The following is a 25,813-nucleotide window of genomic DNA, read 5'->3' as shown; positions in this document are numbered from 1 at the left end:
TTCTAGCTAATTAAGCAAATATAACTAATAAATCTATTCTTCCTACGCAGAGAGTACTTCCAATATGCAGTCGACAGGGAAAATCTTGAGAGGACAATTTCACCTTCTCCAATTTGAATAAAAATGATGAAACTCTAAAAAGGGATAAATATTATTGTAGAAACACATTAATAATAAATATACTTTTTAAATAATTCATTCTCAGTATGTTAGATTTTTTTAATGAATTTTCAAATCAAATCAAATAGTTTGTTGCACATAAAATATATGGTACAAAAAACTTTTCAAATATTGTCACTTATAATTTATATTCAATCTATTGATACAATCAAATACTTTGTGATATCGTGGTGTAATGATATAGTTATGACTGGAAAAGTGCAGCTGGCCTAATCCAAATCTGCTCTTCTACCATATTCTATCCTATTATATTAAGCGAGCAATTTCTGTATTTTTATATCTGGTTATTTATGTTCTACGGATCTCGAAAACGGCGCTAAAATTTTCACGAAATTTGGAATATAGTAGGTTTATGATATAAAAATTCGATTGCACTAGGTCTAATCCTTGGGAAAACTCGCTGAACGACATTAAAAGGATAATTCATCATTGGCTGGAACAGCTGTGGATAGTAAAAAAGTGATTGAGCGAGTGAGTATGTGAAAAATCAAAATATCGCATCCCCGAAATTCATAAGATGACATATAGCCAGCTGTGAAATATAAACACGATCATTTCAGAGAATTGCGTTCTGTTTTTTCAATAAATAAAAATAACGAGCGAAGCTCGGTGCCCCGATATTGAATAGTAATACTGCATCCATAAACCGGAGTCTACTTTCTAATAGTTATTTGTGCATCTAGGGACTAAAGTGCAACTTTTTCTCCCTGAGGGAAACTGTTGTCGCCCGATGGCGTAGCCGAGGGCGACAATTTCCCTGAGGGAGAATAAGTACTTTAGTCCCGTGATGCACACAACATTTTTCCTCCACCTACACCAATACCTATAACAATGAATAATTTTACTACATCTTCACGCTTTCACACTATTTTTTTAAAAACAAAATTTAGCTCACCTCTGATAATAATTTGTTGATAGTTGCTAGTTGATAGTTGATAGTTGATAGTTTATAGTTTCCTTATGAGTCACAAAATTCCATGTCGCGTATTAACTATTATATATAGATAGTTTATAGTTTATAGTATAGATGATGATTGTTGATAGAGATGATTGTTGATAGTGTAAAAGCCTACTTCTGATAGTAATTGTTTATTGTTATTGTGCACCCATCACAATTTTGAAAGACCGTGTTCGGGGTTGATAGAACAGAACTGGATTGAAACTGGTGCGTTGCAGCCACTGGCATAGGCCTAGTTGAAGTGTGATCAACATCGCTGGAACTGGATTGAAGCTGGTGTGTTGTGGCCACTGGCATAGGCCTAGTTGAAGTTTCATCAACATCGCTGGAACTGGATTGAAACTGGTGTGTTGTGGCCACTGGCATAGGCCTAGTTGAAGTTTCATCAACATCGCTGGAACTGGATTGAAACTGGTGCGTAGCAGCCACTGGCATAGGCCTAGTTGAAGTTTCATCAACATCGCTGGAACTGGATTGAAGCTGGTGTGTTGTGGCCACTGGCATAGGCCCAGATGAAGTGTGATTTAAATCAATGTTGCTTGTTGTTTGGTTCAAAATCCTGTTTGCTGTTTGTATTTTATTTCCAATTGATTCTTCAATATAGCCTTCGGCGACAGTAGTACTCTTCCATCCGCCATGTCTTTTAAGCTGGGTCATTGTTCCTCCAGCATTAACCAGCAAAGTAGCTGAAGTCCGCCTTAGAGCGTGTCCAGTATACAAGTTAGGATTGGGAAGTTGTAAGTATTGTGCAATACTCATGGGTATTTTTCCCAGGGAATTTTTCCCCATGGCTTGATTGTAGCATCTCCCATTTTTAAAACTTAAAAATAGCCGGGGTGATTTTGTTGTCTTTGGTCTTAAATTTAAATACTTTCTGAAATAATATAAGTAGTCTATGTCTCGTTGTGTGCCATTGATCACAGTGAAAACACGTCCCTTGTTGGTTTTAGAATCAGGTACATTAACTATGAGAATTGAATCTTTGTCCTCAATGTCACTAACAGTCATATTGCACAATTCACCCATTCGGCAAGCTCCACAAATACCAAAAATCAAGGCTACTTTTTTCAATAAGTATTGTTCATCTGGAGCATTTAACAGGAATTTATTTACCTCCTCTTTGGTGAATGTTTTAGACTTCTTAGGTTGATAGCCTACATTTTTCTTTTTCAGAAAAGCACCCACTTTCGTAAAATTACTGATGTCTATGTTGTGTTTCACAATAATTGTTGCTTTCAACATTGAATAAATGGTCCATAAATAACTTGGGCTACATACCTGTGCTTGTTGTGAGAGGTAAACAAGGATTACGTTTTCTGAAATTCTTACTGTTCCACCACAATTCTTCTTGCACCATTCAACGAATAAATCATATCGCTTGATGTATAGTTCCTTTGATTTTTCCGGAAGCAAATTTTCAGTTACATTTTCAGCTTCGTGTCGAATGTTCGGCGGAGTTAGAACAAACTCCTCATCACTCTCACTTTCCATTTTATAAAAACGAAAATAACTTCTACAATACCGGTAGCGGATTTCGAAGATCTTAGTAGGTAACCAAGAAAAAACATAACCTGCAATCTTGTTTTCTGTGCAGACACGCTCAGTCGTCTCTGTTAAAGTGGGTTTTCGTTTATGCGTAAATGCCGTCGTCGACCATGACAGGGAGAGAATCTCAGATTGGGTAGATTTCAATCTGTCTACATAACTTAAAAGATTATGTTAAATTATGTTTTAATGGAGCAGGTTGAGCTTATACTTTTTTATACTTTTAAATGGCAATATTTTGATATTATTGAAAATGTTTATTTCTTTATTAATAAAGACAAATAATGAAAAAGTTATTTAATCAGCTGTTTTAGCACACTTGAAATTTGGACAATATGAATGTCAACAATGCTTGCCGTCGTCGACTGCGGAAAAGTTCGCATAAACGAAAACGTACCTTTAGATGAACGCTCTCGTAGAGATGCCGATGACGTTAGAGGTGTGTACTTTTTCATATCCACCAACGGTTGAACATAACCTAACAATCGAAATAGAGCTACTTATTTCCTATAGCTAAAATATTCCAAAGATCGAAATAGAGCTCTTTTACTTTTCCTCTACCGACCACGACAGTGTTGCCACATTCCTCATTCTTCAATCGCGGCGTTGTCGGACTTCTTCCCATGTTAATCTTATGGGTTTATTTTTACTCCCTTGGGAGTAAAAGTGATCACTTTTCCCGCTGGGAATTATTTTTAGTCCCATGGGAGGAAAAGTAGTACTTTAGTATTCGATTCCAGGGTGTAAAATGAGACTTTTAATAGTAGGTGGAGGAAAAAGATGTTTCACTTCCTAGAATCTAGGTCCCAATTTCCCTTCAAAGAATAAAGAAACATGTAATGATTTTAATTGATCTATTTGTAATTTCCTCTTGATTACTCATGTTGTTGACTAATTGAAAATTGTTAATTGACTATTTTTCTATTACTCACGTGATAATATTCCAGTAAGTTCTGATCACCACAGATTCAATCAGTCTAACAAAATCAGCAGAAAATATCCAGAAAACCACCAATACTGGGTTGTTTACAAACCTAATGAACTGAAAATGAAGTTGGACAGATGTTATCCATCTCGTAACGTCTCTATTTCCTGATAGTTTGGTAGTGGGTTATAACTGAATTTACGACCAGCGTTTTATCACTTCACTAACTGAACACCTATCACTACGACACGATCAAGTCTACTGAAACTGGTCAGGCTTGTTCAATGTCTACTAAATGTGTGTAATCTACAACCAAGTTCACACAGACCTTGATCGGATAGGAAATGAACGAAAAAATGCGTACATCTTTTCCTCACAAAGTGGAATCCAGATAGATCGTAATTACGATTTTACAGTTGAGCATGTCCAGTCGATTGTGGATACGTTATGCACACTGGTTTTGGCCCTCGTTTTGACAGCCTACTTATCAGTTAAGACCCACATATGCGGAATGCGTTTAAAATTTGATGTATCGCCTTATCATGCACAGGTTGACACTTCGCGGTTGAACAAAAATAAACAAGGTGATTCGTTCCGTCAGCGGAATTCGCTAAGCATTATTACTTGATTTTTATCGGTGAGGATTATCTGAGTTTCATTTTTAGTTTTTCACTTCATGTAAAGCTGTTTTCAAGTGGAATTGTGTTGAATTTTCACTCTCTTTACATCTAGTTTTCAAGTGAGAATGAGTTCCTCGAGTGTGAGTAGTTTCATGCATGATTGATTCATCTTGAATCAGAGCAGGAGTCTCACAAATAAATCCTTGATTTTCACTCTCATTTGTTTTCCTTGCAAGCCAGGATCTTGTTTTCCAATACGCTACTTTCTATGATAAATCCGGATTGAATATGTCCTAAAATGAATCTTCCAAGCTCAGATATATTGAAAAATTTTTGCATCTTCTATGAGATATTCTGTTTATATACAGTTTAAATACACATTTGATATTCTGCAGAGATTAGAGGATGGCTTCATGATTAACTAGGGAGAAATTAACCAGTACCGTTTTTTTTAGGAAAGACGAATCTTCCTCTCATATTTGTACGATCGTGTTCCGAATAGATCCTTCATGATTTGTTAATCAAAATTCAACTGAACTGACGTTATTATTCGTGTGTGTTTATTTTTTAATACTTATTTTCTCAACTTTTTCCCTAGTCTTCACTGGCTCGTGATCTATATTTTTCCGTCATTCAAACAACGAATGTTTTCAAGAGTCTTTCAAGATATGAAAGGTTTGCATGTATTAATACTACATGGTCACATTTATTGGTCAATGTATAAATACTTACAATTTTGGAAATCGGATGAAGTTACCTGATATTCCGGTCATACAGATTATAATACTTTACTGGTATCAATGTATTGATACTTACAATTTCGGAAATCGGATGAAGTTACCTGATATACCGATTATACAGATTTTAATTATTTATCAGTTGGATGTTGAATATGAATACTGTATTCAATAAGTATCGAAGAGAGTATAGAGAGGACAAAAATAGCATTTTTCCAAATAACTCAGTCTTTAATGGCCTCCTATCAATCCATATTTCATATTCATTTCCATAATCTAACTCTCTAGAACAGCTATCCAGAACATTACATGCTTTTTCTCAACAGACAGAGTATGATTGAGCAATCAATGGTCGTTCAAAAATATTTTGACTAGTGTTGAATCAAGAAACTTGCGCAAAGCCAAGCCAAGCCAAGCCAAGTCCAGCCGAGCTGATGTTAGCCCGACAATGCAACCACATGTTGATCGCTGGCTGCAGTCTGGTGGGGAAGGGTGATTTGGAGGCTGATTGGGAGCAGTGAGGGGAGGAGGATTACAATTGACAGCGGTCGAGCATCGAGCCGAAATTTTGACAATTTGGGGCCGAAAACAGAGGGCAGGTCAATGAGACTGATCCCGGAACGGCACAAAAATCCGGATGACCCACATGACGTACAGTCGGGATAATGGCTGGGACTAGGGACCAGGTGGGAAAGGTAATGCACGCATCGGATCCCAGGTGAACGAGTCGCCACTGCGCATGCGCGGAACCCGGCGTTTGCGCCGTGACGCCGCCAGGGTGACGGGACGCCCTCAGTCGGAGCTCGACGCTGGTACGACGTTTAACGCACGCCGTCAATTTCTGTCGTTTCCAAACGTGGCTGTCCGTCGAGAGCCGAAGTAAGAAGCCAAATTTGCACAGCAAACATCTAACTATCTAAAAACTCTTCTGTTATTAACACATTCTAACTACAGTCTGATTTTTACCTCACCGCCTGCTATTAACTCTCTCTTTCTCTATCCCCCCCAAAAAACTACCATCAAATCTCTTTCTCGTACTTCTCTTCTAGAAAATGACCTCCTATTGATACAGACATCTACTACTATTGTTTAAACACTTACTATCTTTTGTAGAATCTCCTTAACCTTTGAGGAAAACTGTAAAACTTTCCTTGAAGTAGCTAGAAGTTGAAACTGGACGCTGACTATAACTTACATGGTAGGTAGTGAATGTCTATAATAAGATAGGAGACCCACTTTCCTTCAAACACTTAGTATATCTCTAGTAGAATATTTCATAATCTCAGAAGAAAATTGTAGAACTTTCTTAGAAGTAGCTAGAAGTTGAAATTAGGAGTTAATTACAAAATACTTTCGTGGTAAAAAATATCTACTATCAATTTGAAGACCCACTTCTCTTCGAAGAATTAGCACCTATTTTTCTAGTAGAATCTATTCTACTCTTATCTTAGACAAAAATTGTAGAACTTTGTTAGAAGTAGCTATTAGTTGAAAATAGGATTCGGCTATTAAGTATACTTTCATGATAGTGAATTTCTACCATACGATTCGTGACCCATTTCTTTTCGAACACATATACTGTATTTCTAGTAGAATCTCTAATACTCGAATCTCAGTGAAAAATTGTAGAACATTTCTCGAAGTAGCTAGCAGCTGGAGTATGCTATAAAGTATACTTCCATGAACTTAAATATTCGATTGAAGATTTAAAACCCACGTCCCTACAAACACGTATACTATATCCCTAGTTGAATGCCTTATATTCGTATCTCAGAAGAAATTGTTGATCTTTTTTAGAAGTAGCTAGTAGTTGAATATAGGTGTAAAATATGAAGTACTTTATATGGTAGTAAATTTCTTTCAGAAGTAGTGTTGGTAAGCCCAAGAAATCTATTTTGGAAAATTTCCAATTTCTTGTCCAACTAAATATCTTCCTAATATTGGATAAGTTATCATTGTCTTCCCTCTAATATGATATTTTTCATCGATTCGTAGAGTGGGTCAAAAGCTCTTTGTTGTAGAAAACACGAATTTGTGTCGATCAGTATATTTCTCTTGACTCTTCAATTTCTAGGATTTCAAAATGAAGCTTTAAAATAGGATTTTCACGTGTTTCTGTGAAACATTTTTGGGTAGAAATGCTATGGATAAGACTTCTTTAAATGGTATTTTGGAAACAGCTCTATCAAGTTTATTTCCTCGATCTCGATAATTTATGACTTATTTTCAACACTAACTGAAGTTTGACACTGCAGAATTACATTATACTACAATTTCCTGGGGGAATTTCACTGACTGAATACACTCCCAATAAATAAACATTCATGTTAGATATGTCATTCTTGATGATTTTGAAGCAAAAAATTTCAGTAATTGATAAACATTGAATAATTTTTCAAATATTCACTTTCAATTTCTCAGTTTTGCTTGTACGTAATATCTTCAAGATCTATTTTCCGAAAGCAATAGTTGTGAAAGGTTCATTTTAGTCATTCAATTATCCCCTAATATTATTTATATTTTGGATGGGAAAAGAATGATTCTGACGCTCTAAGAAATTGAGTAATTTGCAATCATATGAACCTTCTCAACCTTCTGTCGGAGTTCTGAGTACATATAGTTCTCTCCTCATTGATTTGAGAAATTGAAACCTCCTTCTAGTGAGCATAGTCTGGATACGCTACTTGTAGTGTTGTTGGTATTGTAGACTGGAGACTGGAGTAACATTACATCAGTATGAGAGAAGCGGCTTCAACTATATGACCTATATCTGCTTCAAATTGAATTCCCAGCTACCAGCTATTGAATAACAGGAATTTACAATTATGGAATTTCGAAGTGGAACACATGAGAACCAGATACTTCTAGATAAAACAGAAATCTTTTAACTAATCAAACTAATATTGATGTAGCTTATTAAATTTGAGTTCGATTTTCAGATTTTGGTTGTTGGTTGATGAGTGCTTGAATGTTGGTTAATCAGGCTGGTGATCGAATCCAGTAGTAAACTCTAGTGCTAATTCAAACAGATTCCAAACATCTGTAACCATACAAGGTCACGACAAAATAAAATTAAGAATGTATTAGTACATTTCGCACCTAGGGCCGAAAATGAGACTTTTCTGGCTCGAAATCGGTTTTCAAGTCCGAGGCCGTAGGCCGAGGACTAGAAAAGATTGAAAGCCGGAAAAACATTTTTGCCCATGGTGAGAACGTTATTTTTCGCCACACAGAAAAATAAACAATATAAATATGAGAATAATTGTTTATTAGGCACTTCCGAAAGCAAAACAGGAAGGTCATAGCTCTAGCAAATCTGAGGTAATCTGAATATCAGGAAATTGGCCAAGTATTTTTATTTTCTATTCTGATTTGTCTAAATAGCCTAAACGATTATGTTCAAGTATGTAAGAGGTTGAGTTTATACTTTTTATTCTTCCAAATGACAATAAGATGATATTATTATAGGCTAAATGTTTTGATTCTTGAATAATAAACACAAATAATGAAAAGTTTGTTGATCAGCTGTTTTAGCACACTTGAAATTTGGCCAATCTGAATGTCAACGTCAACAATGCTTGTTGTCGTTGACTTTGGAAGTTTAGGTTAGAAGTTCTATCCTACTCTGAAAGTCGAATTTGATTAGTTTATAATATATATATTATCTGTATTTTATTCATCCAAATAAAATGATAGTATCTTATTGCAGAATAATTATTCAATTCTAGAAGCATAAACTGATTCCGTTTCATAAACCATTTTGTAAACACGTTCACATCAAATCAGAATCAGCTGACTTCAAGGTTATTTTACAGCCCTAGGGGTGTAAAACTTTCACCGGCCTGGTCAGAAAACAATCATTTTCGGCCTCCATATGACGCACGAAAACCAGCTCATTACATCCAAGTGGGGCGAAAAATAATATACCTTCATAAAGGGCGGAGTCAGGACTCCTGGTTATCCCTGACACACAAAACTTTACATAAGAAATACATTGTATTACAAATAGAGATAGAGGGAAAGATATTATTTGTACATTTATACATTTGTACATTTGTAAATCTAGGAAAATCATCGTCTACCCATGCTTTAGATCTAATACAACTTCCAATTCTTTGGAATAAATAAGATGTCACTGTAATCATTTTGATGTTTCCATATTAGAGCTGACAATGGATGTATTAGTTTAGCTTGTTGATTGAACCTTGGCCTCTAAGAAAATCGCATGTTGCTCTATTCCGTAGATATTTGACAATTCTATAGTCACGAAACTATGCTCTCCTATTTTTCCAATTTCTGACTCAGTTCTAACAAGAATTCCTCTAGAATTCGTAGAATTCATCATCATCATATTCATTAAATGCTTATGGTGTTCAAATGATGTCATTTGAGAGACATGAAATAAAAGTATTGAATTTTTTGGAATGCAGATTTCAAATGTAGATGATAAAGTATTGTCTTTCCTGCTCAAACAGTGTATCTGATCAAAAATCAAAGGCATTCCATCTCAATAATCCTTTTGCAATTAATCTCATAAACGATATTATTTCTTCTTAATTGTATAGAAACTCTTCACGAGTGAATAGTCAAAGCATGGTGACATCCATGACACAAAATCAATGGTTGATTAAATGAGAAATAAGTTTTCTCTCTGGAGATTATCACTGTGATCACTTTTCCCCGACACAACTCTTGTTCTCTCACTCTTATTGTCTTCACTCTCTGTCGCTCTCTTCTTCTCCGATCGATAGACGTCATAACAACTCCTCTTTTTCTAGATTCGTTATTAGACAATAGACTATGATTTTGATCAGTCTGAAACAATGTCATCAATATTCCAGTACCCGTTTCTTTTGAAGCAATTAGTTTGCAGTAGTCAATAGTAGCAATCAGTGGTTTCAAACAATATTCTATCAGAACTCCATGATTGTGCATCTTTATAAATCATTAATGAATCTATCTATTAATTTCACTGTTTTTAGATGGATGGATATTGATAAGAGTGGTGGAAGAATAATATATTATTTTCTGTTATTATTTCTACTTGTTTGGTATCTACTTCGCGAACTGTGATTCCGATATCATTAAGCTGCGTTTACACCAAAGTTATTATCAATATGTTAATAACTTGATTCTTATAGATTCTATTAGATTGAACATAACTTATCACAAACATGATGAACATATTTATGTGTTTTTCAAGTTCCGTTCAATCCAATAGAATCTAAAAGGATTGAGTTAATAACATTTTGTTGATTACTTTGGTGTAAACGCAGCTTTACTTACCTAACTCTTACTTACCTCATGTACCAATAAGAACTCCATAAACTTACAAATTCTTCAAATCAATGTTCCAATACTATTGCTCCAATCACACTACTGACAATACAAATTTCAAAAGTTGGTTGTGGAATCAATCATTGAAATAGAGAATGGAAATTTTGGAAATATATCAACTACTTACAATATAAGTAACATTATAAAGCAGTGATCCTTCAAGTTTAGTGTCCGACGATTACTATCTACCACTGACTTGAATTTCAAATCTAATTTGAATATTTTTTCAAATTACTGAGATATCGAAATTATTCAAATGCTAATGTATTAATAATTATTATTAAAAGATAATCCAAATTAGATGCTGTAATTCACCCCGAAGACTTCTGCTACTGCAAATATTGACAACAGGGTAAACAGGTAGATGGAATTCCTGATCTCCAATTAGGAGGTACTGGATTCGATTTCCGGGCTGACAAATAATTTTTGAATAGTAGCGCTCATCGAATTTCTTACTAGCTGTTTACCGGGTTGTCAATATTAGCAGTAGCAGAAGTCTTTGGGGTGATTTACAGTATTTAATTGGGATTTTCGTTTGATAATAATAACTATTGTTAGTCTAGACTATTATTTTTTTAAATTGAAGATTTGAATTGAGAACAACTCAGCGTTGCATACTCCGAAGATGATTGATTTGAAACAATTGAAAAGGATTAAATCTATTTCATTAAATAGATCTTATACAATAATCAAGGTACTTTCATTTAAATTTTGAATTTCAAGTTCACTCTTCCTCCCTGCCGCTCATTTCAATTCACCAGTTTTCATTAGAATACGACGTCCCGTTCCAAGACAGAATTCATTATGAACTTTGGGAAACATTCCTCCGGGATAGAGCCATAAAGTACAGTAATGCTAGCAACGTAAAAACATCCGAATGCTTCTCCTTTTGCCGCTCTAAGCCGGAATTTATTATAGCAACAGGTCTTTTTCGAGTCGGATGATGAATTCTCCAACTTCAGCACAGTACGCTCGGTTTTCGGTTTGTACTACACTTCTTCCTGCCGCTATTTTAGCTAGCAATATTTATGGTTGTCACGTAGGCCATTAGGTTAGCGGTAAACAAATTTGTCTCCTTCGATCGATCGCTTATACCAGACGAATGAAGGGGAAGTCTCCGATAATACTTGGACTTTGCCAAAAGTAATTAGTTTCCAATTTGAATCTTTCGACGACCAGTGGAATGTTGCGAATTTTGGTTGGATACTCCTATATGTAGGAATATTAAATTTGCAGGGATGTCAATGCAATTTGTGAATATAACATAGGAAATAGTATGGTAAAGATGTTGTGAATTTTTGTATCGGGCTTTCTCGTTTGTTCATAAAAGTATATTTCTATAATACATTATTATCAATCTATCCAAATTTAAAATTGTTTGTTTTATTCCAATTTATATTTTCAGGTTGATGATTTGATGTAAAACATTGGAATGGACATATATATAATATTTGGACAATTTGAAACTAAATTAGGAAATTGAAGAAGTTTTGGGCAATAGCCTGTTTTTTCTTATCCGATCATTGTCTTGTTTCTAACAAATGAATGAATACAGAAGTAGTTCCCTCCATGATATGATAAAGTAGATTCATTCAATTGAATTTATTATAAGATAACCTATAGGTTATAATCACTCGAAACATACAATACCAAAAGGGAGAATGGGTAGAATGCTGCATGGTCTGTAAATATCTACTGCAGTTAATAGTAGGTTGTTAAAAATATCCCATTGAAGTACCATGTAAAAGATTGAGAGAGAAACAACAAAATTGAACTGTTTTCTGTCAAATTTTGATAAAACTCATATAAAGTCCGAAATAAATCATGGAGTAGTAAATTATCGGTTGAGATTGTATTAGAGTAGACGATTTTTTTTGAGGAGGAATGAGGAATGAATTTATTTGCCAAAAAACAAAATACAAAAATTAAATATAAGTATATGCTACTGCACTTAAATCAAGATACATAAATTTATTCAATTAGAAAAAATAACGAAATGATATCCTTTCTATTATAAATAATAGTTATAAAATGGAGATTTAATTTATGTTCACATGCATAAGTACAGTAGGTGAGGCAAAAACACCGGCAAAAGGAAGATTCCTTGTGCGCCAGTGTGAGTCGTAAATCAGCTTAATCGGGGATGTAATATATAAACTTGAATTTAGCGTATGAAGTGTTCGAAAATATAATTTATAATATATGAAGTTGATTATTGTATAAAGGTATTTAAAGTATTAATCGATAGGGAACTTGTTTCAATCTTGAGAATTTAGAACTGTTCTCTCTATAGTCTTCATTACCCATCTCAATGTTGAAATGCACTCTCTGATTACATTTTATCAATTATTAATAAATATTATTAGTAATCAAAGAGTGCATTTCAACATTCAGATGGTCAATGAAGACTTTAGAAAGAACAGTTCCAAATTCTCAAGATATTCTCGCTAGATTACTCTATATTACCACATACAATGGGAAGGCATAGTCATGGCAATTTCTGGTATTGGCGAGCTTCCAGAATATTCATACTGTGAATCCGAAAATCTCCCAATGAATAAAAGCACTTCACATCCAAATATAGAGCTCTAGCTTGTGAGCAACGATGATGATTTATCTATGATATTTCTCTATTTCACGTTCGTGCAATATTAATATAGGCTTGAATCTCATCTATAAAAGTTGTTTTTTATATGAATAATATTATTTCCAATAATTGACCAAGCGAAGTGAGGTCTAAGATTCAAGTCGACGGTTTGGCATTTCTCTTAATGTTTAAATGTTTGAATGTTCAAATGTTTTATATGTTGCGCATTTACGGCGAAACGCAGTGATAGATTTTCATTAAATTTGACAGGTATGTTCCTTTTTTAATTGCGCGTCGACGTATATACAAGGATTTTTTGGAAATTTTGCATTTCAAGGATAATATAAAAGGAAAAAGGAGCCTCCTTCATACGCCAATATTAGAGTAAAAATCAGACTATAGAATTATTTATCATGAATCAGCTGACAAAGTGATTACGCAGATGTGTGGAGATTGTAGAAGCCAGTCTATTGCTGTATTTTCATAAGATCTATAGTTTCAATCAGGTACTTGTGGATGAGAATACGGCGGGAGGTCTTCTGTTCACAGAACTACTACTAGTTATCATTAATATGGATATTATAATGATCACTGTCTTGTTCATCCATGATTACTTCTGAACAATTTTTAATCTTGGTTTATCCACTTTTCTGATGAAGTGGTTTATTTCCGAATGAATTTTGTATCTAATTTTTCAATGTCGCTCTGAAAACTATCGTTTGAACTCCAGTCAGGTTCAACAGAATAATTAGCCGAATAGTATTTGAAGCCTGGTTAACATAGTTTCAGACGTACAGAGGCGCATAGCTTGCCACCAAATAGCTTCATTCACAAAGTTTTTTTGGAACGGTTTCAAGTCCGTGCAGCGTCGTCTTATTTTTTATAGTCTCGTTCACTCTCATTCTCTCCTTCTTGTCATATTCTATTCTCATTTTTCTCGGATTCTTGAAATAATTTGAAAACTATTCAGACCGCAATAACTGGTGTAGAATCATTTCGGAACAAATTGAACTCCTGTAGCGCGGTTTTACAATTTGGGTAGTTGGATAGCGGTATTTCAAAAATCTTCTGTGATTTATGAGATTTTCATGGCAAAAAATGGTTGTGAGCATATTCTATATTCGATGTGATCATCCACATTAAGCGGGAATCATCAACATTTCATCGAGAAATAATGTTAGAATTCAATACGTAAAGTCTGGGGCTAAAGTATATGAACTTTTTTGTATAACAAGAATGACGTTTCTTGTGTCTGTATCGACCTGTGGATTGTGTCTTTAATTTTGGTATTTAATATAATATCATTCAATTAGATAAATTATTATTCCAGATAATTAAAGTTTCTATACCTTTTGAACATTCACAAAATGAATAGAATTTGATTTAGTATGGAGTTAGGTTCCACACGATTTGACAAGTAGCATCAATCTGATTGAAATGAAATTTGAATGATTGCTAAACTCTCCAGTACAAATAAGTAAGCCGATAACTTACATTTACATGAATAAATTGTATAAACTTTTATACCCTCTTGTTTATCCCCTTTTGGCTATAAACTAGCTATTTACTAGCTCTGAACTCATGTGGAAACAGTTGAGGGTATAAACTTTCAAGCAGAACTGTTAACAAAATTCTTATATATTCACGATTGGAGCGTGATTTCTTTATTTTTTTCAAAATTGTGTATGAAATAGTAAGCCTTTTCTCTCCTCCAATACGCATTTCTGTCATTGAATGGAATAAAAGAATGAATGAAAGAATAAGGAGATCAATTCTTTGCTTTGAAAACGAAATTACACGTGGAATATTTGAATATTTCAAGAAGCTTTGAAATGTATAGAGAAACAGTCGAGGACATATCTTCCGAGCAGAAATGCTTGGGAAATCTCCATATATTTTCAAATAGACGTAATTTCATGGGATAAGAGGATCAATTCTTTGCCTTGGAAGCGAGATTACACGGAGAAAAATTTAAATATTTCAAGAAAGCCCTGAAGTGTGTAGGAAAACAGTCAAGAAAATATTTTTAAATTGTACTGTTGTGATATTCACGTATAAATTCCCAAATAAAACGTAATTTCTTTGGATAAGAAGATCAATTCTACGCTTTGGAAGCGGGATTACACGGAGCAAATGTGAATTGAAGTGGAATAACTTGGCAAAAGCCAGAAGTTGTTTCCTATTGACAAGAGGTTACGTACGATGCAAACAAAAGCTAGTGTGAGCAGGGTCTTTGTTATAAGAATGGAGAATTTGTTTCGGGGCAAAGTGAGCCGTTTACTCAGCGCCCAACGCGAGTCTTTTGATCCGGAACACGGCAAAATACAAAGACAGACCGTGTGCTGCTGTGCTGAGCGAGACTCATATATATGCTCCGAAAATAGGAAAATGTAAACAATACGCTACATGGTTGCTGACTTGCTGTAGGTTGCTGACACGATATCTCATCTCCCAATTAACGGAATGACTTGAAATTTGGAACTTAAGGTCCTTTCACTATAAGGATCCGACACGAACAATTTCGATCAAATGTAATTCAAGATGGCGGCTAAAATGGCGAAAATGTTGTCAAAAACAGGGTTTTTCGTGATTTTCTCGGAAACGGCTCCAACGATTTTGATCAAATTCATACCTAAAATAGTCATCGATAAGCTCTATCAACTGCCACAAGTCCCATATCTGTAAAAATTTCAGGAGCTCCGCCCCATCAATGCAAAGTTCGATTTTAGATTCCCAATTATCAGGCTTCAGATACAATTTAAACAAAAAAAAAAAATCAAGTGGAGTAGATTGAGCATGAAAATCGCTACAATTAATGTTCAGTAACATTTTCACCTAAAATTGAAAATAATCTTTAAATTCGAGAAAATGTGATTATTCAATTGCAAATTATTGTTGATTATATTAAATCATTCACTATAAAGAGATAGCAGACCTCATGTGTGTCTCCAGCGTTATTGCCCTGTCACCAGCTGGCTCACGGTATTTAGATAAAAAATGATTAAATCTTTTTCTATATACCGTGAGCTGGCTCAAATCTTTGAATAGTAGACTTGAGATGCGCGGGAACACTAGCGTCAGGTGATCAATATTTTCATAACGGCAAGGAAAGTTGTGTGAGTGTGCCACACCAGATTTTTTTACTGACGTTATGACTCAAATTTATAATGAGATTCTATGATTAATTACTCAAGAGTAATTGTGAGTGCTAATTATTGTATGTCTACAATTTTTATCACAAACTCTTATTATAAGGCTAAGGCTTAATTAAGGCTTCCTCAACAGAAAAGTAAACGTGGCTTGCATAGCTCTTTTAACATACATATTTCGGCACATGAATTTCTTAAATCTCAAGCTGCAAGGAAAAGGAAATCTTGTGTGTGAGCTTTTCTCTGAAATCCGAGTTTTTTTAAATAGATCGATCTTTTCACTGAAGATATCAGTGGAGCAAGGTCACATTGTTATGGCTAGAAATAAATGGCATAAATGGCTAGAAATTGTCGAAACCAAATTCAAAAGAATGAAAATGACTCGAGATTGTCGAATAATCTTTAATTTATTGACACATTGTGAGATACAAGTCTGGTTATCCATTATTATAAATCTTTAGTAGACTGAAAGCTGTAACGATGAGTAGTAGAATATAATATAGAAGAATAGTCGGAATTCTGCGATTGGCCAATAGCTGTCGACCAATGAAGGTTGAACTCTACTGTCATTGGCCGAGACTTGACAGTTCGGTTCTCATGACCATCTTTGATATATTTGAGCATGTGAAGGCTTGGTCAATTTTACAGTAGAGTTTTTTGAAACAGTTTGATTTCATTGGAAGAGAAGAGATTACAGGTGTTATTCAATGTACTCACAAGATTTAATATTGTTCGAATATTAATCGACTGAAATAACTTGAATCGAATAAGAGATGGTTCCAAGACATGGATATGAATATTAATTGATATAGGAATACTTCATCACTGGAGATCACTGGTACAGAATAATAATTGGACTGGAACAATCAATAATTTCATATTGAACTACAGAAATATTTACAATGTGGAGGATAGAATTGGTATGAAGTAAGAGAACCAGGAGCAAGTAATTGGGAGAAAAACTAGTATGTTTGGAGATGAGTTTATGCGAAAAATTAATGTTGTCTGTTATTACAATTCTATTAAAAAAACTGAAAAGCTTTCTAGTAAATATTTAATAGAAAATGGAAGCCTTCAAAGCGTTCGGCGTTCCCAACACATTGAAAAAAGGGGTTTGACTTCATTTTCATGAAATACACAATTTATTGAGTCGGAGAGAAGCGACCGAGTCTGAAAATTAGCCCATTTTTCTTCCGATATCAATTTCATGTTGAAGGTGCATTTGTCATTATTTTTAATTAGATTGAAAAAAGAAATCGGAGAGTATCGGGTGCTTCTTTCTCCAGCTACATCACGTTTCTTCAATAGATAGCACTGAAAAAGGTCCAATGGAAACGCAGCTGTGAGAGGAATAAATAATTGGCAGATATATTTTCCCATTAAAACGGGAGTGGCGTTTTCCCGGACTTGTTTGCATTATTGTGTAACTTTTTCAATGTTGGAATTGAAGTTTTCTCAACCGGATAAAACAATGTGTTCGGATTCAACTGTTTGAAAAAAGTTAACATTCCAGATGCTGCTTCATGATGTTATTCGTATTATGTTGCAACTAGTTCTTATATTATTCTCATGAATCATCTTCGTGCCGTTATAGGATCAATCCTTGTTATTATTTTTCTCTAAAACAAAATTTATTCTATAATGAGGTCCACGTTATAATAGAAGTGGAGAAAGATAGGAGAAGAACGTTGCCGATCCTCTGTTTTGTCAATACCTTCTAAAGACGGTAGTTGATACAAGTTTATTGATGTAAAAATATTAACGGTCCATTCTCGTTTAAAATAATCATTTATATTTTATTAAGTGAGAAATTATATTTTTCGATTATTTCATAATGAATTTTCATAATTAAGATGAAATATTTTGTTAATTAATTATCAATCCACTATGTTTAAAGAAGATCTGGAAACAGAGCAAAGCGAGAAAGAGATAGCCCTATCCGCTTTGTTGAATGATAGACAAAGATAGCAATACCATTGCTAATCAAACACTTCCATTATAACGTGGACCTCACTATAGAGCGTCTGTTTCAATTTATTATACAGGTTGAAATATAGGCTATACAACTACAAAATATTCTCTTTGTAAAAAATATAAATAAATAGATAAAATAAAAAAGAAATAGGTTGAAAAATAATTTGAGTTCTTGAATATTCAAAAGGATTGAGGAAAATGTAATTTCGAATGCGAAAGCTTACTAATATTGAGTGAGACATCAGATAATTTATTATACAGTAGAACTCCAATTATCCGAATTAATGGGGACCAGGACCCATTCGGATAATCGGAGATTGCCATTGGAGAGAAAAAAGCTAAGTTTTGATATTGCACTATTTTTTTATTGAATTGAATGAAAAAACATTATATTTTCACATGTATTGAATATGAATAAAATGTACAAGTTGAGAAATAAAAATCATTGTTTTTTAAACATCTCCGTCAATGAAAAGGTGCGTACAGATTTACGCGCCGCGAACATGAGCAATTCACTTTTAATCAGCTGATGCCAAGCTTTTTATATCTGTATCTTACCGTTTCTGTAAAAATACAGATATAGTCAGCTGATTTGAAGTGAATTGCTCATGTTCGCGGCGCGTATATCTGTACGCACCATAGCTGTTTTGCGGTCTTCATCCGTTTTCGGGCAGCCAGGTCACGCATTCGCTTGACTGTGCGGAGGGAAGGACAATTGTGAGCGAACGCGCAAACACTGGCATCGTGGGGGGAAGAATAATAGCGCACTTAGACTTTTTTTGGACAAATTTTTTTCTGAAATTGATTCAGATAATCGGCGATTCCGATATTCGGAGTTCGGATAATTGGAGTTCTACTGTAGTTGAATATTTGTGGGAAGTGGGAATATGAATAACTAGAAGAATTGAAGTGTATCATCAAGTACCTGTTATTTGTTTCGGAGTAGATCTTCGTTGAAAACGTTAGAATGGAGTAAAATTTCCTAAATTCGTAGCCTTACATCCTGCTCTCACATCACAAAATTCACAATGTATGACATAATATTATTTTCATATTAATCTACTACAATGTGACATAAATATAACAATATGGCTATGGAATTCGTAATGAAACATCCCATGTTTTTAACTGTTTCGAATGGAAAAATCAAATCATAACTTAATTCACATCAGAAGAACACAAAGTCACCGCGAATACTGAACAAGTTATTTTCGAAGTTGGAGTGGAGACGAAACTACTCAGGAGATATAGATTTGAAGGTCGTCTCTTCTCATTAACCTTGAAGAGCAGTAATTTGAGACTCGTTGGTTGTACTCATTTCAACTTTATCTAAGTTTGGAAATAAAACTATGAAAAGGAGGCATTGATTGCTAAGTCTTTAAATTATCAAACAAAGAATGAAAAATGCTCAATAATAACAATTCACGCTGAGCAGCTGCACCATGACTCGAATCTTTATTACTGTACTAGAGAAGTAGAACGATATAATGCAAATAATAGTTGTTGCTTGTTGCTGGAATTTGTATAAAATTGCACTGATGCGCCATTAATGAAAATATGAAGTAACTTGTATGGTGGAAGTGAGACTGAGAATTGAGACTTATTGAAGTGAGATAAAGACTTATTGAAATAAAATTTTTGAAACATGACCAGGAATTTCACGTATTAGATGAAGCTTCAATGACTGCAGTATTTTGTGAATTCCTCTTCAGATTAGAATGAAAAATATCTGCTTCTTCAAGCGTATGTATTGAGAACTCTGCAGATCTCAGTTCTAATAAATACGGCAAATATTAAAATCTAGATCAATAAACTATTATTCAACAATGGATCTCCAGCTTACTGAATTCTATTCTAGATGAGCTGATGCTACAAAACTGGAGATTTCTTCTTGTATCAAATAAGTCTTCTCATACACTTTATAAGAATGCTGCTGTAGATGGAAATGAGAAAATTCCTCGAAAATCTTCGTATCTTGCTCATTTTTCTTCATATTTCCTATGTCAAATATCTTCTTATCCCAACATTTTCTATTATGGTCTCAATTGAAGCTCCTTGTATATGCGTTGTTCAACAACCCCTTTTCTTACAGTAATCTTTTTCTAATGCACTATCTTCATGATAGTTGAATTTCCCTCAACCAGAATCAATCAGAGGGCTTCTGTTACTCTTCTTTCATTCATACTTTTCTGTGTTTTTCTGTTCCATAAATATCCTATTATCCATCCATCCAGTCTTCATCCATCATCATCTTTCTGTTACCACCACCATTTTCTGTCTCATCATCAGAATCTTCTCACCCAATTGGTTCTAAGCTGTCTTTCCCATTTGGTTTTCCATATTGTCCTCTCATTTATCTCACCTTCTCTTTTTCTCCTATTCCTTCTCTGTTTTCCTCTTCTTCTTCCTCTGCTCACTTTTCTTTTTTATACTCATTGTATCTCATCATCTTATATCATCCTTAATCTTCCAATTTCTTACATTTTCTGTAACGTAAATTGATATTATATTCCTCCAGCAGAGACAATTCTCAGTTCTTCTCCAATTTGATTCTCTTCCTTTCATAACATCTCATTGTTTTCTGTAAAGTGAATTGAAGTTAATTGATTCCTCCAGCAGAGACGCTTTTCAGTTGTTCTTCAATTTGATTCTCTCCTTTAAAAAATCCCATTTTTCTGCTCCACAATTTCCTCTCCACTTCTCTCACGTTTCAGTTCTCTCCATACTCCTTCTAATTTGGGTGACAACAGTACACGACTGTGGAAGAGTTTCCAACAAAAACTCCACTGGGAAAGAATCTCTCCACATCACCCCCCTCTCTCCAAACTGCACCCTCTCTCACCATCCAACAATACCCCACCACCCTTTATCATTTCAAGTGTTGAACGCAAAAATAATAACGGGTCAGCAGTTTTGTCAACAGGCTGGAATTCCATTTTGGTTGCGAACCAGCTGACGCAGCACTATTACGAGTAGTTCACAAATGAAACAACCGGAAAGTCTCGCAGAATCTCGACTAAACAAAACGAAAATTCCAATGAGCTATTGTTTGAATTCGCTTTCTACATCCGTTCTCATATTCAATCCAGTGAGTATAGGATGTTACATTCTACTTTTTTGAAAAGTAACATTTGTACTCACTGACTCAATCCGATTTTTAGTGGAATTTCCATGTTCAATCCCTTTGTTTAGAATTCAGCAGAATTTACGCAACATAATAATGCTTTCACTAAATGCATGACAATAATAATTATCATTCAGCATATATGATTTTGGAAGATTCAATACATTCTCTCTACAGCATATCAAATCTACTATTATTCAGACTAGTTGGTATTGTTCTGTGAAAGGATTGATCATGTCAACCGCCTAGGGACAGACTATCATGCCATGATCATCACATATCACGTTGTATTTAAACATACAGCATTCAGAGATAGTCAACTATGGCTAATATACTTCTGAACTGATCATATTGTTTCATACTATCCAACCGATGTATGTACAATAGATTACTTGATTTGAATAGACTCAAATTGCTATTGTTTCAATTTTGTTTGTTGGATTCCATTATTGAATTGATTGTTAGTTCCCAATTAGATGTTTGGATGAACTCTTTTGTCTTGGTAGCGATGACGATTGTGGCAGAATACATTGTCTGTGGCAGTTTTTGAGTGAATATTTTAAATAACTATATCATGAGAGATTATTCATTCATTATCAATTTTAAACTTTTCTTCCCATGATAAGCGAAAAATGATCTACGGTACTTGGAATAATGATGAGGAGTCAACTGGGAGAATAAATTATGTGAGACAGACATTGATGGAGTCGATGGACGGGACTGTATTGCGAAACTTGAGTAATTCATTATCGGAGTAGTAAGTGTTTTTTTGGGTTGCATAGGATGCTTATTAACTGCGCTAATGAGAAACTCAAGAAATATCAGGATAAATTCAGAATCGAAGGACCAAACAATTATTGGAAAACTCTAATTCATGATTGAATATATTTTTAAAGTAAGGAGCTATTGCAAATTCAACTCTCAAATGTTGTATGCTGTTGCATATCCTCCTTTATCCAATGAATTCCCTGAGACAGGATTGATATGAATAGGATACACATGAACTTAGCTAGTGAGCCAAGTTCTCAAGAATATACTTCCTTCCCATTAACATTCTACTTGCAAAGGAAGAGAAAGATAGAGAGGGAGAGAGGGAGATTATATGCCTTTATTAGGGTGGAGTTAGGACTCCTGGTCCTCTCTGCCACACAGGAAAAGAGAGAGAGTGAGTGAGAGAGAGAGACAGAGAAATAGTGTTCGTGTGTAGAAGGGAGAGGAATGATAGAGAATGCCAAAATTATGGCTTGAGAATAACAGACCAATGAGAGCGATCCACGCCTCCAAGCTCCCCATACTCTCTGCTGATTGGTAGATTGGAACGTCTACTGGTAGGCTATAGTTCTCAATTCTACCGTTGGTGGCATCAGTTACTGGGTCATACATGTAAACTTCATAACATTTCTGAGTCTAACTGAGATTACATCGAACGAGCATGGAGCAAAAATTCCAGCATGAAGTACATAATATGAGAACAATGATAAATTATGTATCCAAATGTGTATGAATCCACTGTTAGTTATCATGGTTTAGAGATTTCAAACTGGTTTTATCCAGATGTTTTATCAATCTTTGTTCAGAACAAGCATTCGCTTTTCTGGTCCAACCCAAGCCCGATGAATATAATAATCAACTAGATAAATATAAATCAGAAACTTATTGATACTTGTATGAGGAATTTTTTTAAGGACAGTGGAAACAATAGGTACTTTTTTCAATGTAAGAGTTTTGCATAACTTTTCTTGGATGGATGGGAGTTTTTTTGTGAGCAGTTTCATGTCAAGCACATATACAAAATTTTCTAAATTGAATGGAATCCAAATAGTTTCGTGATCGATTTGTTATTTCGTAGAAAGAAATTAATAATTTTGACAGACGTTATTTTCCAATGATGAATGTTTTGCGTTTATGGCTAATCTGAAATTCCAAAACACAGTTATACATTATTCCATTATTATTTCGGAATTTGAATTCATTACCACGAAGGATTCCATGAGAGATTTAAATATTAGTAAGGTGGTTTGGTCTCAAGGTGGGTTGCGAAAATAAGGGCAAGTTATGACCACAACGGTAGCCTATTGATTTGTTTATTGCATATTTCAGTTGTACCTTGAAGTGAAGCCTTGTAAAGCTGTCGACTAGCAATGACATTAATTCTGTTACATAGAATAATTATTATCGTACCACGTTTGAAGGTTCTTCACATCAATTTAATAAGCAATACATTTTCGGTAAAATGGTTTAATTGTCGCTTACCACTATTGGAGGATTCCATACCACTAGAAATTGATCAAATGTTGATATTATAGAAAAAAACAAATGATTGGCTGCGGAAACAGCCAGTTATAATACTAGTAGTTATGTGAACAGTAGACCTCGCACAGTTAAAAAGCCACAGCCTCCTCTAATACTGTCAATCAGAATAAATTATGTCCTGTCCTGACGTGTCGGCGAGATATCAGTGTGTAAACAGCTAATGGTTGTTTGAGTTGTTGTATCAACATTAATAATAATTATTATTATTATAACAAAATTTGTTGTAAACAACTATGCTACTATCATCAAAAGCTTACCGAGTTGAAAGCAGAGAAAAGTCGGGAGAAAATAATGCTACTTCGTCTTATCAATTGCATGCCTCATTGCTTGCAATTAATAGTCCACACGACAGCTGAGTTTACATTGAGATATAAATTGCATGCGTCATTGCATGCGATTTATAATCCACTCGACAGCTGATTTATGATGAATAATTCTAAAGTCTAATATTTACGGTAATATTAGCGTTCAAAGGAGACTCCTCTTCCTTTTGTATTATCCTTAAAAATGCAAAATTTCAAAAAAACTTTATGAATGTGTCGACGCGAAGTTGAAAAAGGAACATACCTGTCAAATTTCATGAAATTTCATTGCTGCGTTTCACTGTAAATGCGGAACATAAAAATATAAACATATAAATATAAAGAGAAATGCAAAACCGTCGACTTGAATCTTAGACCTCACTTCACTCGGTCAATTAATGACTAAAAAATTAGTAGAACCAAAAAACTAAACTATGATAATACGAATTATTAGTAATATTTTGATCGATTTTTAACTTGAATAATATTGGACCTCATAAATCACATTTATTTGTATTCTAATCCAAGAAGTTATACTCACTTGGAGATATGACTGATAATTACATATATATCAAAGCCGTATTTCACTGTACTTTTTGTACGAATCTCTCATTCAACATTAGCGGGTAACCCGTGCTCCCCTAGGATCTAATTAAAAACTTGACCCACTTAAATAAAGAAGCATTTGAAGTAGGCCTATAACCATCCTTGGTAAATTGAGAATCTATATTTCAAGTTATTAGTTGAGTAGTTCAGACGTGATGATGCGTCATTCGTGAATTTCCTATCCCTTATGTGTATAGGCCGATTCCTCCCTTTATTATAATCAGCCTAATATAGATTTTGCAACTTTGTCCTCGAATACTCAATAATTCAAATACACTATTCACGTGACATAACACGTTGTCACATTGCCATGAAGTCAGGTCCCCACAAATAATGTCTCGCAAAAGTTAAACCTTCCGGCAGTCGCGCTGTTGTAAAAAGTACAACAGTGTCAGTTTTTTTGCTGCACAAAACTATTGAATGGAGTGGTGTCAGTGAATGAGTCACCCATGCATTCCAAAACTTTCCCCCCATCACTCCACTGAGTTGCAGTATCAACCGAGTTATGGTTCAGTCTTTAGGTGCCATTTAGTCGCAACAGTGCATGAGTCGCACTGTGCATAAGATAGGGGAAGACTGTATACGGGGACTGTAAACGAACCAATAACACAGAATTGATGGCTTTGCTTGATGTTCCTTATTGTGGTATGAAATGGTAATCAGCCAAATGTTCATAGGCATAAAATAATCCAAGAAGATGAAAAATGTAATTTAATTAATATGTTTTGACAGTAAACAGAGTACATAACACTTGGAAAATTGGATGTTGTACAAAAAACAACACGCGACTGCTCGTGTGATTGAGTAGGGCGCGACTACCAGAAGGTTAAGAGCCTAAAAACAAGTATTCATTGCTGAAATCTCGCCGTTCATTATTACAAGCACTAATCATCAACTCGCAGTCAACCAATAACAATATGGAAACCAAAATAGAACTTTTCAACAAAATTAGACCCTCATGAATAAAAAATTGTAGTGTTCTTCAAATTTGCAACTTGTTCAGACTTATGATCTCATTCCACAATGTACGTAATGAACAATATAACTTCATCAAATACAATTGACAATATTTCAATGAATCAGCGTCAAGTTTAATGATTCCACCCAAAATTTCTTGCAATCATTTCTCATTTCCAATTTATTCCTCAATCATGCACACGAACAATAAAGCTTGACTCAGAACGCCTTCAAATAGCAATAGGGCCTCAAGTGTAATATAGTGGCCGAAAATTATGTTGGAGCCAATAGGAATAAAGTTGGTCGGCCGGCACTCTTGCTTGTTCAATATCCATCTATTTCGCTTGTCGGCTAATTTTATAACCGCCCCAGTTCAATAATATAACCTTGATCTAGGTCAGCGGGTCTGCACTTTTCTTTCTCTCAAACAGCTGGAGCTTCAACTCCACAATAACTACCATTATTGAATTGTTTGATCAATTTGTTGTTGGGACTGATC

General features: G+C 34.6%; 2 protein-coding genes across 14 annotated transcripts in view; one reads left to right on the top strand and one right to left on the bottom strand.

Annotated features, from left to right (window-relative positions):
- Positions 1 to 19,049, bottom strand: part of LOC120352647 — a 56,291-nt gene extending 37,242 nt beyond the window's left edge. The window contains exon 1 of one of the 3 annotated variants that reach the window (XM_039434145.1): positions 18,938 to 19,049. The gene's annotated coding sequence lies outside the window, so the exon portion shown is untranslated. Of the gene's footprint in view, positions 1 to 3,615; positions 4,094 to 18,937 lie in introns of those variants that run through there. The other 2 variants (XM_039434140.1, XM_039434143.1) reach the window with 2 other exon arrangements.
- The window catches only part of LOC111047592 (voltage-dependent T-type calcium channel subunit alpha-1G), a 408,419-nt gene that overhangs the window by 9,219 nt on the left and 373,387 nt on the right, over positions 1 to 25,813 (top strand). For 10 of the 11 annotated variants that reach the window (XM_039434130.1, XM_039434138.1, XM_039434136.1 and 7 more), the window contains exon 1: positions 5,768 to 5,844. The exons of the other annotated variant lie outside the window; for it this stretch is intronic. The gene's annotated coding sequence lies outside the window, so the exon portion shown is untranslated. Of the gene's footprint in view, positions 1 to 5,767; positions 5,845 to 25,813 lie in introns of those variants that run through there. 11 annotated transcript variants of the gene reach the window in all.

This window comes from Nilaparvata lugens, chromosome 8, assembly GCF_014356525.2.
Source record: "Nilaparvata lugens isolate BPH chromosome 8, ASM1435652v1, whole genome shotgun sequence".
In the NCBI taxonomy this organism is placed as follows: Eukaryota; Metazoa; Arthropoda; class Insecta; order Hemiptera; family Delphacidae; genus Nilaparvata; species Nilaparvata lugens.
This window is presented reverse-complemented; position numbering and strand designations above follow the sequence as displayed.